Source organism: Macaca fascicularis, chromosome X (assembly GCF_037993035.2).
Source record: "Macaca fascicularis isolate 582-1 chromosome X, T2T-MFA8v1.1".
Taxonomy (NCBI): Eukaryota; Metazoa; Chordata; class Mammalia; order Primates; family Cercopithecidae; genus Macaca; species Macaca fascicularis.
Genome location: NC_088395.1, coordinates 161,913,173 through 161,929,291, shown reverse-complemented (window position 1 = coordinate 161,929,291; position 16,119 = coordinate 161,913,173). Strand labels below are relative to the sequence as shown.

General features: G+C 40.5%; 1 protein-coding gene across 3 annotated transcripts in view; it reads right to left on the bottom strand.

Moving 5' to 3' along the window:
* VAMP7 (vesicle associated membrane protein 7) overlaps positions 1 to 6,104 on the bottom strand; it is a 59,036-nt gene extending 52,932 nt beyond the window's left edge. For all 3 annotated transcript variants that reach the window (XM_005595067.5, XM_005595064.4, XM_074029753.1), the window contains exon 1: positions 5,974 to 6,104. The gene's annotated coding sequence lies outside the window, so the exon portion shown is untranslated. The remainder of the gene's footprint in view (positions 1 to 5,973) is intronic.
* Positions 6,105 to 16,119: the final 10,015 nt, after the last annotated feature.

The window sequence follows — 16,119 nt, the reverse complement described above, 5'->3', positions numbered from 1 at the left end:
TGGCTGCTCTTTCTGTCTTCTTGCTGACTCTTCCTCCTCTACCTGACCTCTAAATGTTGACTTTCCTCCGGGACTGATTCTGTGCCCTTTTATTCCCAGATGAGCTCAGTTAGATCTGCCATTTTAAACATGATTTATTTGCTGAAGATAAATTGCATACAGAAAAAAGGAAGAGTGCTGAGGAAAAAACCCAAAGCACAACCAACAGTTGAGGGAAAGGTAGATAGAGACTCACAAAGACTAAGGAGGACCAAATGGGAAAGCCAAAAGTGTGGTGGCCCAGAAGGCAAAAGGAAAGAAAGAGAATGAAGACTGTAAAACCATCAATGAAATTTTATAACAAGGAAGGAGGTCATTGCTTAGGGTCAAAGAGACATACAGTAGAGAGGAACAAAAACGCAAAGAGAAACAGAGATAAGAAATCATATGGTCCCTGGAACAGAGAGATGAAAAAGTAGGAGCCTCAGTCCCTGTGCAGGTTCAAGAAGAAAACTGAGCTTGGCAACAATTAATACAAAAAGATCTAGTGTTTCAGTGGACTGTAAGTTCATTATGAACCAACAGTATGAGATATTGCTTAAAAATGCTTACATAATCTCAAAGTACATTAAAAAACAGGGTGTCTTGACCTGTTTAAGTACTAGTCCCATTACACTCTGTGCTGGTTAGAACATATGTGAAATACTGAATTCAATTCTGGGTAGAATATTTAATGATTGGACAAAAGGGAGACAATATGGGTGAGAGACATGGAGATTATGTCATCTGAAGACTGGCTGGAGGAACTAGAGATATGTAACATGAGAAAGAGGACTTAGAAGGAACATTACAATAGTTTTTGAGTTTATATAAAGTACAGTCACCTGGAACAGGGAGCACATTATTCGGAATATAACTAGGAACAATGGATATAAGTTATAGGCAAGTAGTGTTTCATTCAATAAAAACAGTCCCCAACTTAAAAATGACTGTTAAACAGTGGGTACATAGCAACAGAAATTTTACTTTCCTTCCAGATGTCACTAATGGGAATTCCTTCCTCTCTCCTATACTGCTAAAAATCCCACCTATGAAGTCTTACCTGCCCCCACTGTAAGCGTCTTGTAATAGAATCCATAACGTCTTGATGAGTATTGGGATAACAGAAACAACTGTGGTACAATGAACACTGCATTTGAAGTTAGAAAACCTGGCTCTGCTAATTATTAGCAGTATATAAATGCCTGCTAAACCATGAAGTGCTATATAAAGATAAGATCCAAGAAGAAAAAGAATGAAAAGATAAGCCAGAGAGAGAAGGGAAGAAAAAAAGATAATGCAACATAAAGGAAAGCCCCATATCAACTCTGTTCCTCTTTGTTCTCCTATTCACTCCTCACTTGGTCCCACAGCCATCATCCCAATTCTACTTCATTCCTGCTAAGAACCCTGTATTAGTTTCTTGTAGCTGCAGTAATAAAGTACCAAAAACTTGGTTGCTTAAAACAACAGAAATGTATTGCCTACCAGTTCTGAGGATTAAAAGTCCAAAATCAAGGTGTTGGCAGGGCTATGCTCCCTCTGAAACCTGTAGGAGAGAATCTTTCCTTATCTCTTTCTAGCTTCTGATAGTTTGGTGGCAATCCTTGGTGTTCCTTGGCTTGGAGATGCAGCACTTCAATCTTTACCTCTGTAGTCACATGGTGCACTCTGTATCTGTGTCTTCACACTGCATTCTCTGTGTCTCTTCTCTTTTATTATATGGATGCCAGTCATATTGGATCAAGGGCCCACTCTACTCCAGTGTGACCTCATTTTCAATTACATCTTAATTACATCTGCAAAGATCCTATTTCTAAATAAGGTCCCATTCACAGGTACCACGGGTTAGGACTTCAACACAGCTTTCTGGAGGACACAATTCAACCCACAACAAGCCCCCATTTTAAACTGATACTACACCTGATCTTAGCCAAAAAGCTGACAAGCAATGCAGACTTCCATTTTAGAAACTCACTGTTCACCCAAACAAATCCTACTCTTCCCTTTCCAGATACTCATATTGCCCAACTTGCCTCCCTCTCTAAAACCTCTATCCCTTCTTTTTCCTTGCTCATATTGGAGGACTGTCCTTAGAGCTAAGGGCTAGAAGGGTCACCCACAACAGCTTAGAGTTAGAAAAGTCTGTTTTTACTATGTTAAGGGACTAAAGAAATGATATTTTTGTTCTAGTTGTTGGGTTTCAAAAAAAAGATATGCTATAAGGGAATTCAAATGAGAATTATAAATGCAGTCTTTTAATAGAGGAGTTATTGTAAATTGTGGGGAAGGTCTTCAAGTCCACTAAATTAAAAGTTAAAATGATACTGGTTGGCATAACAATGTAAATGTCATGGATAGCATTATTTATAGAAGAAAATACATCCAGCGTTCCAAACAACAAGCTTACAACAGTACTTTTAAAATATATACATTTGTAAGTAAGGAATTGCCTGTATAAAAAAATTTGGTAATAAAATAGAACAGCAATGATGAAACTGCTCCTTCTCAGCAAAAGCATCTTCAAGTAGAGGCTGAAGACAGTTTCAGGTAACTAAGGGGAAAGGCCAAGTCCATGTGTTTTGAGAAATCTTTTAATTCTGCATTTGTATTTTGACAACGCTGAAAAATGTATAACAATATTCTGGATCATCTACATGTGTGTCTTATAAATGAGCAATGGCACACAATTCAGTGCTGCACTTGCATTCCTGTCTATAAAGAAATAGGTGTCAATAAATCACCTAAAATGACAATGCTTAATGTTTACATCTTAGAAGCATCTGGCTGATCTTAGGTTGGCACATCCTAAATTCATGACAGTCATGACTCAAGCACTCTTGTACTGCTGTTGTTTTTAATCCGTTATAAAGACAAAATTTGTCTTTTGCAGTAATGATTTACAATTGAAAGATATCTGCATGGAATAAGACTTCAGTTTTGGCTGGGCGCAGTGGCTCATGCCTGTAATCCCAGCACTTTGGGAGGCCGAGGCAGGTGGATCACTCAAGGTCAGGAGTTCGAGACCAGCCTGATCAACATGGAGAAACCCTGTTTCTACTAAAAATACAAAATTAGCCAGGCGTGGTGGCGCAGGCCTGTAATTCCAGCTACTTGGGAGGCTGAGGCAGGAGAATTGCTTGAACCCAGGAGATGGAGGTTGAGGTGAGCCAAGATCATGCCATTGCACTTCAGCCTAGGCAACAAGAGCAAAACTCTGCCTCAAAAAAAAAAAAAAAAAAAAAAAAAAAAAAAAAAAAAAAACCAAAAAACTTTAATTTTAATACTTAAGACTTTAACTGACATCCTGAAAATAACAATGTGGCAGAATAACATTACCACTTAAATTATCTCAGGCGAAGGAGAAAGTAATACTCAAAGATGTGTTTCTTGGCCAGGCACGGTGGCTCATGCCTGTAATCCCAGCACTTGGGGAGGCCGAGGTGCGTGGCGAGACCAGCCTGACCAAAAATGGTGAAACCCCATCTCTACTAAAAATACAAAAAACAATTAGCTGGGCGTGGTGGTGCGCACCTGTAATCCCAGCTATTCAGGAGGCTGAGGCAGGAGAATTGCTTGAACCTGGGAGGTGGAGGTTGCTGTTAGCCGAGATCGCGCCACTGCACTCCAGTCCAGGTGACAGAGCAAGATTCCGTCTCAAAAAACAAAACAAACAAAAAAAGATGTGTTTCTACCAAGTAGAAACCAAATGATACCAAAACATGCTGTGTGAACAGAGGTTATACAACTGTTCAAATAAAGTAGTACAATTAACTCATTACATAGCACATGGTGATAAGCAATGCAAAATTTTTAAAAAGTATTCTGTATCATTATTTATATTATTGCAGGAGGACCTATTATGTTAATTCTTGCAAGAGTTCATTGGCAGAATGTTTCATAGGAAATATAAAAAGGAAATTAATTTTTTTCCACCTTTATATCATGAGCAGATTATTAAACTAACTGGCCCACTAAATTAATGGAGGGAGGTACACAAGGTGCCTGGGAAGAGATAGGAGATCATTTTAGGAGGGATGGATGGAACGAGAAAGCATAGAGGTGAGAACAAAGTAAAGAAGGTACATAAGTTAGCCTGATAAGATGAAATGGTCCACCTTTGGTGAATGAGAAGGTTGAGGAATATGGCTGATGGCCTTACATAAAGAAGGCCTTGTATAAATCATGTCATTTAAATTTGATCAAATAGGGAGTCTTTCTATCTCAATCCAACACGTATGTACTGGCAGGTTACTATATGACAGTCAAAGTAGACACTAGAGGTATAAAGTTAAGGAAGAAGGGATTCCAATACTTGAGGGAGCCATAGAACAATGGGGAAAGACATATAAATAAACGCGATAAAGAATAATAAGTGAATAATCTCAGAATGTCCACAATTGCTCAGAAAATGTCTTAATGTTTTGTGATGATCTCACCTTGGATGAAGAACAGGAATGTAGGTGTCAGCCTATGTCTTAGGAATTTCCTCAGTATACTGTTAGGATTATTTATCCTTGGAAGAGAGCTCAAAGTGTCTATTTTACCCTATTTTCCCAGTGCTCAGCACAGTGCCTACCATCTAATATTTCCTCAAATATTTGTTGAATAAATGAGTGAACATTGAGCATATTTTGGTTTTAAATATACTATAAATGGTAGATAACTTTATATTCAGAAGGACCTGGTAAGAATAATATTTTCACAACCAAACTATCTTTCTCAGTAAGATAAAGCAGTTGAGCTAATAGTAATTCAATCCCCCACTCTTCTCTCTGGGTCTTATAAGGAATAAACCAACTATAGATAAACCATGAATTCTGATGCAACAACCTTGGAGGAGATAGAAGAATGAAGAATAAACACTGCTTAGACAGGGGAAAAGAAGAGGTGTTTATGAAAAGTCATGTTACAGATCAAGATTATTCCTGTTGGTATTACAACTATTCTTTCTGGACGATGCTCTGAGACCCAGTCCGATCCCTCTGACTTTCTTAGGATAGGATTCTACCCTTTCAAGTCAACCACCTGTTTTATTTCGCATTAACCAATATATAACATAATCCCGATTATTCCTGTTTTCCCCTCTAGACACAAACATGTAAGTTCCTGAGAGTAGCAACCTCTTAAGTCTTATTTACAGCTGTATCCCCTGCACTTAAAAGAGTGTCGAGCATATACCAGCCGTTCAATAAATATTTGTTAAATATATGAATGGATCTGCTCTCAGCCACAGGTATTCAAAGGGAATTAATATGCCAAACATGACTGTATCCTCTGGGATCAATGGAGGGAGAATGGAGATACAGGTAGTTGAAAGCAATTAATGAGGCCGAATGAAGACAGTTGATTGTTTGTGAGAGTTATGGGAGGGGGAGATGTAAAGCATTTACCAAAGTACGCGGTCAGAATTTGATAAACATTGGCCACTAATAAAAACACCAAACAGGTCTGAAGCTGAGGAAACGGGTCGGTCAGAAATACAGTTCCTGAACAGACGAAGAAGGGGACTGTCAATACTGATCAGTGGAGGAAGGGCGAATAAGGGGCTAGGAACCCACGAAGGAGCATAAACAGCCAGAAGTAGAAGGTGAAGCAGAAAGTGACGTCATGGAACAAGGACGTAGAGAGTTTTTGGAAGACTCGGGGGATCTCAAGAGATTTAAATGCTACAGAAAGGTCTTGTAGAATGCAAACTGAGAGAAAGTTAACATTTTTTCCCTCCTGTAATGAAAGCTTAAGTGACGCATTCTGACACTCTAACTCGAAGCCTTTCCAGTGGCATAAGACGCCAAAACTGGTCCTGCCCGACAACTGAAACTGTCGACACCAGAGAAGCCCAAGCCACCCTTGCACTGCCTCCTCGCTCCACCCCAGCACCTTTCCGTCTACGCCTCCGCCCTCTCCCCGCAGTTCTCTCCTCGCCTCCCGCAGAGCGCGCCCCACTCCATTTACCTGTCCGGGCACCCTCTAAGGGCGCGCGGGCTCGGGACCGAGGGGCGCGGGTCAGCGAAGTGTCGCCAACTGCCAGCTCCCAGAGCAGGCTGGGACCGGACGCCGGGACCGGACGCCGCCGACTTCCGCATGAAGCGCCCCGCCTACGCGTGGCCTCTTGGGAGTGGGAGCGCTCCTCCAATGGCAGCAGGCGACAGGGCTAGGCCTGCTGCGTTCCCAGCTGCCCGCACTTCCCAGGAGCCGTACTGCATTCTGGGAGTAGTAGTTCCGACTGGAGTATCCCTGAGTGTCTCACGTTCGTTCGACATTTCTTGTGGTAAACAGCGTCAAACGCCGTATAGGGATCCAGGAAAATGAGAGGATGCAGGCTAGATAAAGAATCTACCAGCAATGGTGGGCGGCATAAATGAAGAACCAAGCTGGCCCCGTCTCTCCTGCTTAGTCTCTGTAGGCAGCGTCGCCTGTTTCTTCACAGACAAAATAGAGTTCATCTGACAGGAGCTGCCTCTACTTTCGCCATGAAATTTTCTAATTTTCTTGTACCTCTCACCAATCCTTTCTCCTGTTCTTTTTGCACTAATAATAATAATAATAATAATAATAATAATAATAAACGACTACTCTCCTTTGATCTAAGCCAGCCCTCTTCCATCCCTATTCCCTGTTGCTGACTCAGAGTCAAGCTCCTCTGATGAACCCTGCTGTTGCATGACTCCTCGACGGCTCTCTGCTAACTGGCTCTTTACTATCAGGACTTAAAGGCTGTCAAAATTTCTCTCATCTAAAACATTCCAAAGTCACCTTTCTTAACCCCATACCCTATGCCCCCTCACCAAACACAGAAAAGCTAGTGGTCTTTCTCCTACCTCTCCTTTACAGACAAAATTCTCAACAGTGTTGCTAAAACAAATAGATAATTTTCAGCCATTACCATATTTCAACTCTGTAGGATTTTACTTTGATTATTCCTTTTTTTTTTTTTTTTTTTGAGACAGAATCTCACTCTGTTGCCCAGGCTGGAGTGCAGTGCCATGATCTTGGCTCACTGCAAGCTCTGCCTCCCGGGTTCAAGTGATTCTCCTGCCTCAGCCTCTTGAGTAGCTGGGATTACAGGCGCGTGCCACCACATGCGGCTAATTTTTTATATTTTTAGTAGAGACGGGGTTTCACCATATTGGCCAGGCTGGTCTCCAACACCTGACCTCGTGATCCACCCGCCTCAGTCTTCCAAAGTACTGGGATTACAGGCATGAGCCACCGCACAAGGCCCTTATTCCCTCCTTTTTGAACCCCTTTATTCTCTTAGCTCTTTCCAAGACACTACACCCTCCTGGTTCTCCTCCCACCTCTGTGGCAGCTCTTCATTTTCTTTTGAAATGTTCACATTCCATAGGGTTCTGCCCTACGCCATCTTCTCTTCTTACTCTTCACACTCTTCCTGGCGATCTTAATCATTCCCCTTGTTTTATCTCCCCTTTGCAAAGGTTCACATTTCATATTAATATTAACTTAATTATATTGTATTCAATATCTATTCTTTAAGAGGCAGCATAGTATCTTAGAAAAAGAATGAGTTTTAGAGTCAGAGAGATCTGAGTTACTAAGCTGTGTGAACTCTAAATATTGCCTCTTTTTAGAGCTTTTAGGACTCTAGCAAAGCCCCCTCTTACTCCATATTCTCTCCTAAAGTAATCTTATCTATACCCTAAAATCTGTAATGAATTATCTGGCCATGTAAGATGTGCCTGCTTCCCCTTTGCCTTCCACCATGATTGTAAGTTTCCTGAGGCCTCCCTGTCAGAGGCATGTGAACCAGAGCAACTTTATCTTGAATAGGAGCTGGGTAAAATAAGGCCGAGACCTACTGGGCTGCATTCCCAGACAGTTAAGGCATTCTAAGTCGCTGGATGAGATAGGAGGTCAGCACAAGATACAGGTCATAAAGACCTTGCTGATAAAACAGATTGCAGTAAAGAAGCCAACCAAAACCCACCAAAACCAAGATGGCGACGAGAGTGAATGTACACAGCCTAATTTCCTTAATATGGTTATTTTCAGCATGTAGGATTACCATAGTGAATGGTGGGGCACTGATAAACAGGGATATCTAGATATTTAGAAATAGCTCCTGTATAAGTGTTCATCCTAGAGCTGGCAAATGCAGACCCTAGAAGGGCAGGCCAGGGGAGCCCTATATTCCAGTGGGACAGCAGAAATATTTGCCTCCTGGCAATTGGATCAGGATTGGATCCTGGCAATTGGATCAGGTTTTGCCTCCTGGCAATTGGATCAGGAATCTGATCCAGTCCTCCCTTGATGGGACTGAAGTAAGTTACTAAATCTTGGAGCCTTAGTTTTCTCCCCTGTAAAATGGAGATAATTCTGTCCACCAAGTCCTAGGACGATCACATGAGATAACAGAGATGAAAGCAGTCTGTTGACTTTTAAAGGGCTGCCAGATGTTCTAAATTATTACTATGCTGGGCAGTGCTGCAAATATGCATCTTAGATTTAGCAGATTGTCCTCTATCCTACTTAATTTTATTTTATTGTAAGTTCTGGGGTACATGTGCAGGATGTGCAGGTTTGTTACACAGGTAAAAGTCTGCCATGGTAATTTGCTGCACCTATCAACCCATCACCTAGGTATTAAGCCCAGCATGCATTAACTATTTTTCCTGATGCTCTCCCTCCCCCAACCCCACCCCGACAGGCCCCAGTGTGTGTTGTTCTCTTCCCTGTGTCTTTGTGTTCGCATTGTTTAGCTCCCACTTATAAGTGAGAACATGCAGTGTTTGGTTTTCTGTTCCTGCATTAGTTTGGTGAGGATAATGGCTTCCAGCTTCACGTGATGTGTTATTTTGTGGTTTACAAACACATCTAGTGATTCTGTTGCTTTTGAATCAAAATAATTCACACGATTCCAGTGTATCACTGATCGCCATTGCTGTTCATGCTTCTTTTCTCTTGGATGTTTCAACTTAGGCAACTTTTCCTCCTCTTATGTTATGCTCAAAACAGACCTACATCAAGGATACCTGTTCTCGTTTGAAATTCACAATCAGTAGAGGGCGCTAACACATTATCAATAGCTATAAAGTAATTGACATTTGAGTATGGGATATATTTTTCACTGCAGCTTATTCCAGTTAGAGTCATCACGTATCTTCCTCTGTTTATCTGAGCCATCTGTGGTTCTAACAAGAGCTTTTGCAAAGCAGTTGTGAATAATTATTATCTTTTTTTTTTTTTTTTTTTTTTTTGAGACGGGGTCTGGCTCTGTTGCCTAGGCTGGAGTGCAGTGGCGAGATCACAGCTCACTGCAGTCTTGAACTCCTGGACTCAAGAGATCCTCCAGCCTCAACCTCCCTAGTAGCTGGGACTACAGACACGTGCGACTACCCCCAGCTAATTACTTCTGAGGTGTCTGTGTTCCACATAGTAGTAAGATATCTCATTACATCAAGAATATGCCATTTCTTTATATCTGTGATAGGAACACTGCTTCTCATAATGTGTCAAGCACTTCCAGCATCCACATTTTTATTATTTATTATATCTCAGTTTATTAGCTACTTGTAGCCATGGTGCTGGCAGACAAAAAAAAATTTTTAAGGCCACAGATGTGTCTGATTTAAACCTTCAATGACTATGTGCAGCTATTGGTAATAGAGTGTTCACGTTCTGGCAAGCCATTTTTCTCTCTAATTATAGGAACCATTCCCTAAACAACCTGCTAGATATCAGTGCATTTTTGTTAATTTTATATGCACACAGTTAAATTGTGTATATAAAGGAAATTTTAAATTCTTCATAGAGGTGATTTAAATTTCTTGTTCTCAACACTCTGACAAAAGAAGGCTGATGACCCAACTCTCTTTATATATTTATTTTTGTCCAGAGAAATATTTTTCTGTCAGAGAATGACTCTGGTTTGGTTGCAGATTACAGAGGTGTAGTAGATGTGCCCATGGGTACATCCATTCAGATTTTGCTTCCTACTTTCAAGATCTTCAGCAAACAGAGTTATTGTAGATTCTTCAACTTTTAGGTGAAGTGATGTGATATTGTGATAATGCTGAAAGCATTGTCATTTGCTATAAGACTTGACATCAACTCCCATCTGGAGAGCAATTTCATTAGCCTTTCTAGAAACCCGTGAGCATGCAGATATAGAAATACCTGCTTTGATTTGGCAAAGTTATTCAAGTGTTTTATTTACTAAGTTACCATGTTTTGCTCCTCCATTCTGTTACCAATTTCACCTCCCCTGGCTGCTTGTCTTTTTATCTTTTCCTAATGTTTAAGAAACCAGGCCGGGCGCGGTGGCTCACGCCTGTAATCCCAGCACTTTGGAAGGCCGAGGCGGGCGGATCACAAGGTCAGGAGATCGAGACCATGGTGAAACCCCGTCTCTACTAAAAATAGAAAAAAATTAGCCGGGTGCAGTGGCGGGCGCCTGTAGTCCCAGCTACTCGGGAGGCTGAGGCCGGAGAATGGCGTGAACCCGGGAGGCGGAGCTTGCAGTGAGCCGAGATTGCGCCACTGCACTCCAGCCTGGGTGACAGAGCGAGACTCCGTCTCAAAAAAAAAAAAAAAAAAAAAAAGAAACCTATGGAATATTCATATAGAAACTCCAAATCCTGAGACTATTTCACTTTTTGACTTTTCTTTCTTACCGACTAACTTGTAGCTCTGGAGAAATTGGGAGCTAATTTTTCTCTTTAAAGCCACAACTAACACACTGCATGGAGAATAACAGAAAAGGCCTGCTTCACAGCAAATGAACATTCTAAAAAGGAAACCCTAAGGGCAAGCCTAAGGCTTGGTGAAGAAGGTGGAAGTGTAGCAGTGAGGAGGCAACTCATTTTCTTAAGTTTCAAAGTTTCTAAAAATAGCAAAGGTGATGTCAGCTTCACTGGAAGAGTTAATTTGAATTATGTTAATAACCAAGGTATACTAATGACTTTGAGATAGATGCTATTGCTATCAGATATTGAATGATTAGTTTTAAGACATAAAATGATGAAACTGAAGGACAGCACTGTTTTTGAAATTATCTTCTCTTAAAATTTTGATGGAAAATTAAGAACAATTCCAGTTCAAAGTTCTAAGCATAAAATGAGGGTATGACCCATCTGTTGGCTCTCTTCTTTGATTTGATGTAAATAATCCATACTCTTATTTCAATCTTAATGTCCATGTGTACCCACTCTTTAACTCTCACTTATAAGTGAGAACATGTGGTATTTGATTTTCTATTTCTATGTTAATTTCACTTTCTTTGTTAATTCACTTAGAATAATGGCCTATGTTTTCTATTTCTATGTTAATTCACTTAGAATAATGGCCTCCAGCTGCATCCATGTTGCTGCCAAGGACATGATTTCATTCTTTATTATGACTGCCTAATATTCTCTGGTGTATATGTTCCACATTTTCTGTATCCAATCCACCATTGATAGGCACTTAGGTTGATTCCATGACTTTACTATTGTGAATAGTGCTGCAATAAACATATGAGTGCAAGGTTTCTTTTTAATAGAACAGCTTCTTTCCCCTGAAAAATTACCTATTGGGTACTATGTTCACTATTTGGGCAATGGGTTCACTAGGAGCTCAAACCTCAGCATTATGCAATATACCCTTGTAACAAACCTGCACACATACCACCTGAATCTAAAATTTAAAAATTAAATAAATAAATGTTTTTTAAAAAAAGAATCCATACTCTAAGGGAATGGTAAACCACAAAACTGGTGTCCTCATGAAAAAGGTCTGTAACTTGGCATTAGATTTTTTTCCACCTTGACTTATTTCCAGTTGTCAGAATTTTAGCTAAAAATCCTTCAGTATTTAATGAATTTTCTGTTGGTGAAAGGTGCTGGATCTGTTTCTCTGCACATATACTGATCTTTGTCATCAATCACTTTAATAATGAGAAAACAGCTGGGACAGGTTCCCATATCTTTCCCATTCTCCAACTCTTGGCGAGAATGAAGATGCCCATATAAATTATCCTTACACGTGCAGGGGTAGAAATACATCTTTAAGACATCTTTAAGTCACATATAATAAGTGCTTGATTTCCACCTCAGAACAGACCAAGCATGTGCTCACCTTTGAGTTTTTGCCTCAGCTGTTTACTTTGCACTGAATGCTGAACCTCCAGATCTGTGTGCATGTCTTTCTTGTTATTGAGGCACCTCCTCAGATGGAGTTTCGATGAGCACTGGCTTCTCATTAGCCACGTGCCACATGTTCCCTCTGTACGTATTTTCTCGTTTTATTTTCTTATGATAATTAAAATAATTATATTTTTACTGTTTACTAGCTTATTTTCCATTTACCATCATTAGGATATACATTTCATATGGGCAGGAACATTATTAGTCTTGTTCACCACTCTTCTCAGGGTAGCACAGAGCTTGTGCTCAATTACAGTTTGTTGAAAGAATGCATACTAATGACAAGGGCTAACACTCCTCAGTACCAAACAGTATTCTAAGATAGATCCATATTACTGCATTTAATCATCGCAGTAATGGTGTGAAGTAATTATTATTATTATCAACCCCCTTTTCCAGATAAGGAAAACCGAGGCTTCTAGCCTCACAGACAGCGAGGGGGCTGAGGTTTGCCTCCCACGCTCTTGGCTTCCCGACTCCGCCCCTCTGGAGCAATTTTCAGAAGTTCTTTAAGAGGGAACACAGGGGAATGGGCAATCAGTGTTGGTCGACCAAGCGAACAGTTCCAGCTGGGCACGTAAAGTGTCTGCTTCTGCGCTCCTCCCTCATTTCGGAATGTTTCGGAGGGCCTTGTGTGGCAGCATTTCTGATGAGGGCCCTGGGAAGGCGTTCTCTCCGTTCTCTTCACTCCAACGGGGAGTGGACCGCTACCTTTGGATGCTGAACGTGGCTTCTGAATGCGAGGTCGAGGTCGTGGCCCGGGACTCGGGAGAGCGGCGGCAAGCCGACGGACCGTGCGACCTTTTTCAAGATGCGAGGAGACCAGATTGGCTTTGGTTTTCTTTTGTCTCCTCCCCACCCAGCTGGAGATTCACACGAAGCACTTCTCTGAAAGAAAGGAAACTGCGGTTAAAATAATGGGGAAAAACCACTGCTGGAGTGCACCCCCATAGTCTAATACAGTAAGGCCGAAAGGTGTTGCTCTAAATCATCCCCCGCCCCACCCCACCCCCACCCCCGAGTTTGGAGCCACGGAGGTAGGAGTGCAAGTCCAGACAGAACGCAGCTGCCTGCTGGACCCTTTTACTCTCTCCAACACATTCCCAACGATTTTTCTCCTGATACTACTGCCCTCAATTTTATTTCAAATCTGTGACTTGCGGTGGTTCCCTGTAAGGAAAAGAACAAAAACTTCAGGTAGCTCGAATGCGAAGGCAATGGTTTTCATGTTATGTTTGAGTGTTTGAAAGCCATGAGTCCATATGTAACACGAATGAAATCAGGGAATGTGTGTGTGTTTTTCAAATTGTTCATCTTCCTACATTAAAGATTACTACATCTTCTTGGCACAGCTGTGCAGATCACTAACTTTGTTGAGAGATGGAAATACTCTTTGTAAGAAGACAGTAAATTTCTAAGTATAATGGAAAGTCACACAAATTTAAGAGAAGTGTAGAATATTTATGCATGATACAATGATAGTTGATATGAGATATATTTTATTAACAAAGTAGGCAGAGGAAGGAAGGGAAACACATGAGCATTATTTGCTGAGTTTCTGCTATGTCCAAGGCACTAATACAACAGTACACAAAACGAAGTTCCTGTCCTCTTGGAGACTGCAATTGTTGAGTTCCCCTTATACGTTAGGCAAGATTTCTTACATTCTGTTTTTGAAAAATATACATGGTTTCAATGAATATTCCAACAGTCCTGGGTAGTATCATCTTGAAATTCATTTCTTGAAATTTCAGCAACAAGTAGAATTTTAAAAACAACCCATAAACATCTCCATGGTGTAGATATATCTCAGGATATAGTGAACAATGGTGAGAAAACTTAGATTTAAAGAGGTTAAGTACCTTAATAGCAAAGCTGAAAATAAAATGCAACTCTGTTTTGACTCCAAACTACCCTTTATATTAATGCAATGCAGCTTCCTCTGTGGCCAAGCACAAGCTGACTTCACAGCCGAACTGCATCTTCAAGGATGAGTGGGGGCAGAGATATAATAGGGAAAACGTTACTACTTATGTAGTAAATCCCACAAAAGGGACTTCTCTTTTTTTCAGTCATTAAGGCAACATAATTCACTTGTCCCAGATTTATTGAGAAAGTTATTCATACAGCTTTACCTGACAAATTAGAAAGGCCAACATTCTAGGTAAGTATGTTTAGAAGGTATCACCATGACTTTAATTTTTACTGCTTGGAGTTTAAACAGAGCGTTCAATTCAACAAACTTTAACCCAGGTATCATGTGCCAGGAAGTGTGAGAGATACATGCTCTCAAGGAACTCCAATAATACTCATCATTGGTTCATTAAATACATGGTAAAGTGGAAAAACATACAAGTATAAGAGTACTTGTGTCCTGGTTTTTGTAACAACTGCCACTATCATACGACTTCATTTTTCTGACTCTCATCTGTAAAATTATGAGGTTGACTTAGCTGGTCTAAGAATTCTTTCAGTTTTAAATTTTTTATGATCTGGATTTTTGGAGTCTGACAAAAGGTTTGCTTTAAGTGATTGCTTTTCCCTTTCAAATTTTGCTGCATTCTATTTTTTGGTACTTGATACTGAGGAGTAACACTGTTGATTCTCACTTTCTTTTGGTTGGGGAGGATAGGCAGTTGATACAAGTAGAAATTGTATCACAATTTGTATTGCCCAAAGAGGACCATACCCTAGGAAACTCTCTGTTATGTGATCATGAAGTGAGTGTAAATGTTCATTCACCAAGGGCTTGGTGATTTCTTCCTAGAACCATTGGCCTAAAACATTGATTCCTAAACACGGTTGTATCGATGAGCTACTTCAGAATCACCTACGGTTAGCTAATAACATAGATTCCTGGCCTACAAAGTCACGTTTTTGAGGGTGCAACATGCATTTGTAGCAAGAGACCCAGATGATTCTGATAAGCAACGTGGTTTAGAAAATGCTGGAAAAGCAGAGACTATGACAACCTATTTATTTAATCCCCAAATCTCAAAATGGGATTCAGTTTAATTCTAAACTGCGGTCAGATTTTTCAATTTGCAGTCATGCTTCCAGAATTAACAACATGAACTGTCAGAGTATTCTTTAGTAAATATAACCTTAATCTCTCATTTTGTAGTTTCAAGTCTGTTTATTGTCCCTAGCAACTGGTACCCTGTAATTTTGGACTTAATGACTCTAGAATACACGACTACCAAGGTCTAATTTCTTTTTTCTTTTTTTTTTTAAATTTATTTATTTTATTTATTTATTTATTTTTATTATACTTTAAGTTCTAGGGTACAAGTGGATAACGTGCAGCTTTGTTACATATGTATACCTGTGCCATGTTGGCGTGCTGCACCCATCGACTCGTCAGCACCCATCAACTCGTCATTTACATCAGGTATAACTCCCAGTGCAATCCCTCCCCCCTCCCCCCTCCCCATGATAGGCCCCGGTGTGTGATGTTTCCCTTCCCGAGTCCAAGTGATCTCATTGTTCAGTTCCCACCTATGAGTGAGAACATGCGGTGTTTGGTTTTGTGTTCTTGTGATAGTTTGCTAAGAATGATGGTTTCCAGCTGCATCCATGTCCCTACAAAGGACACAAACTCATCTTTTTTATGGCTGCATAGTATTCCATGGTGTATATGTGCCACATTTTCTTAATCCAGTCTGTCACTGATGGACATTTGGGTTGATTCCAAGTCTGCTATTGTGAATAGTGCTGCAATAAACATACGTGTGCATGTGTCTTTATAGCAGCATGATTTATAATCCTTTGGGTATATACCCAGTAATGGGATGGCTGGGTCATATGGTACATCTAGTTCTAGATCCTTGAGGAATCGCCATACTGTTTTCCATAATGGTTGAACTAGTTTACAATCCCACCAACAGTGTAAAAGTGTTCCTATTTCTCCACATCCTCTCCAGCACCTGTTGTTTCCTGACTTTTTAATGATTGCCAT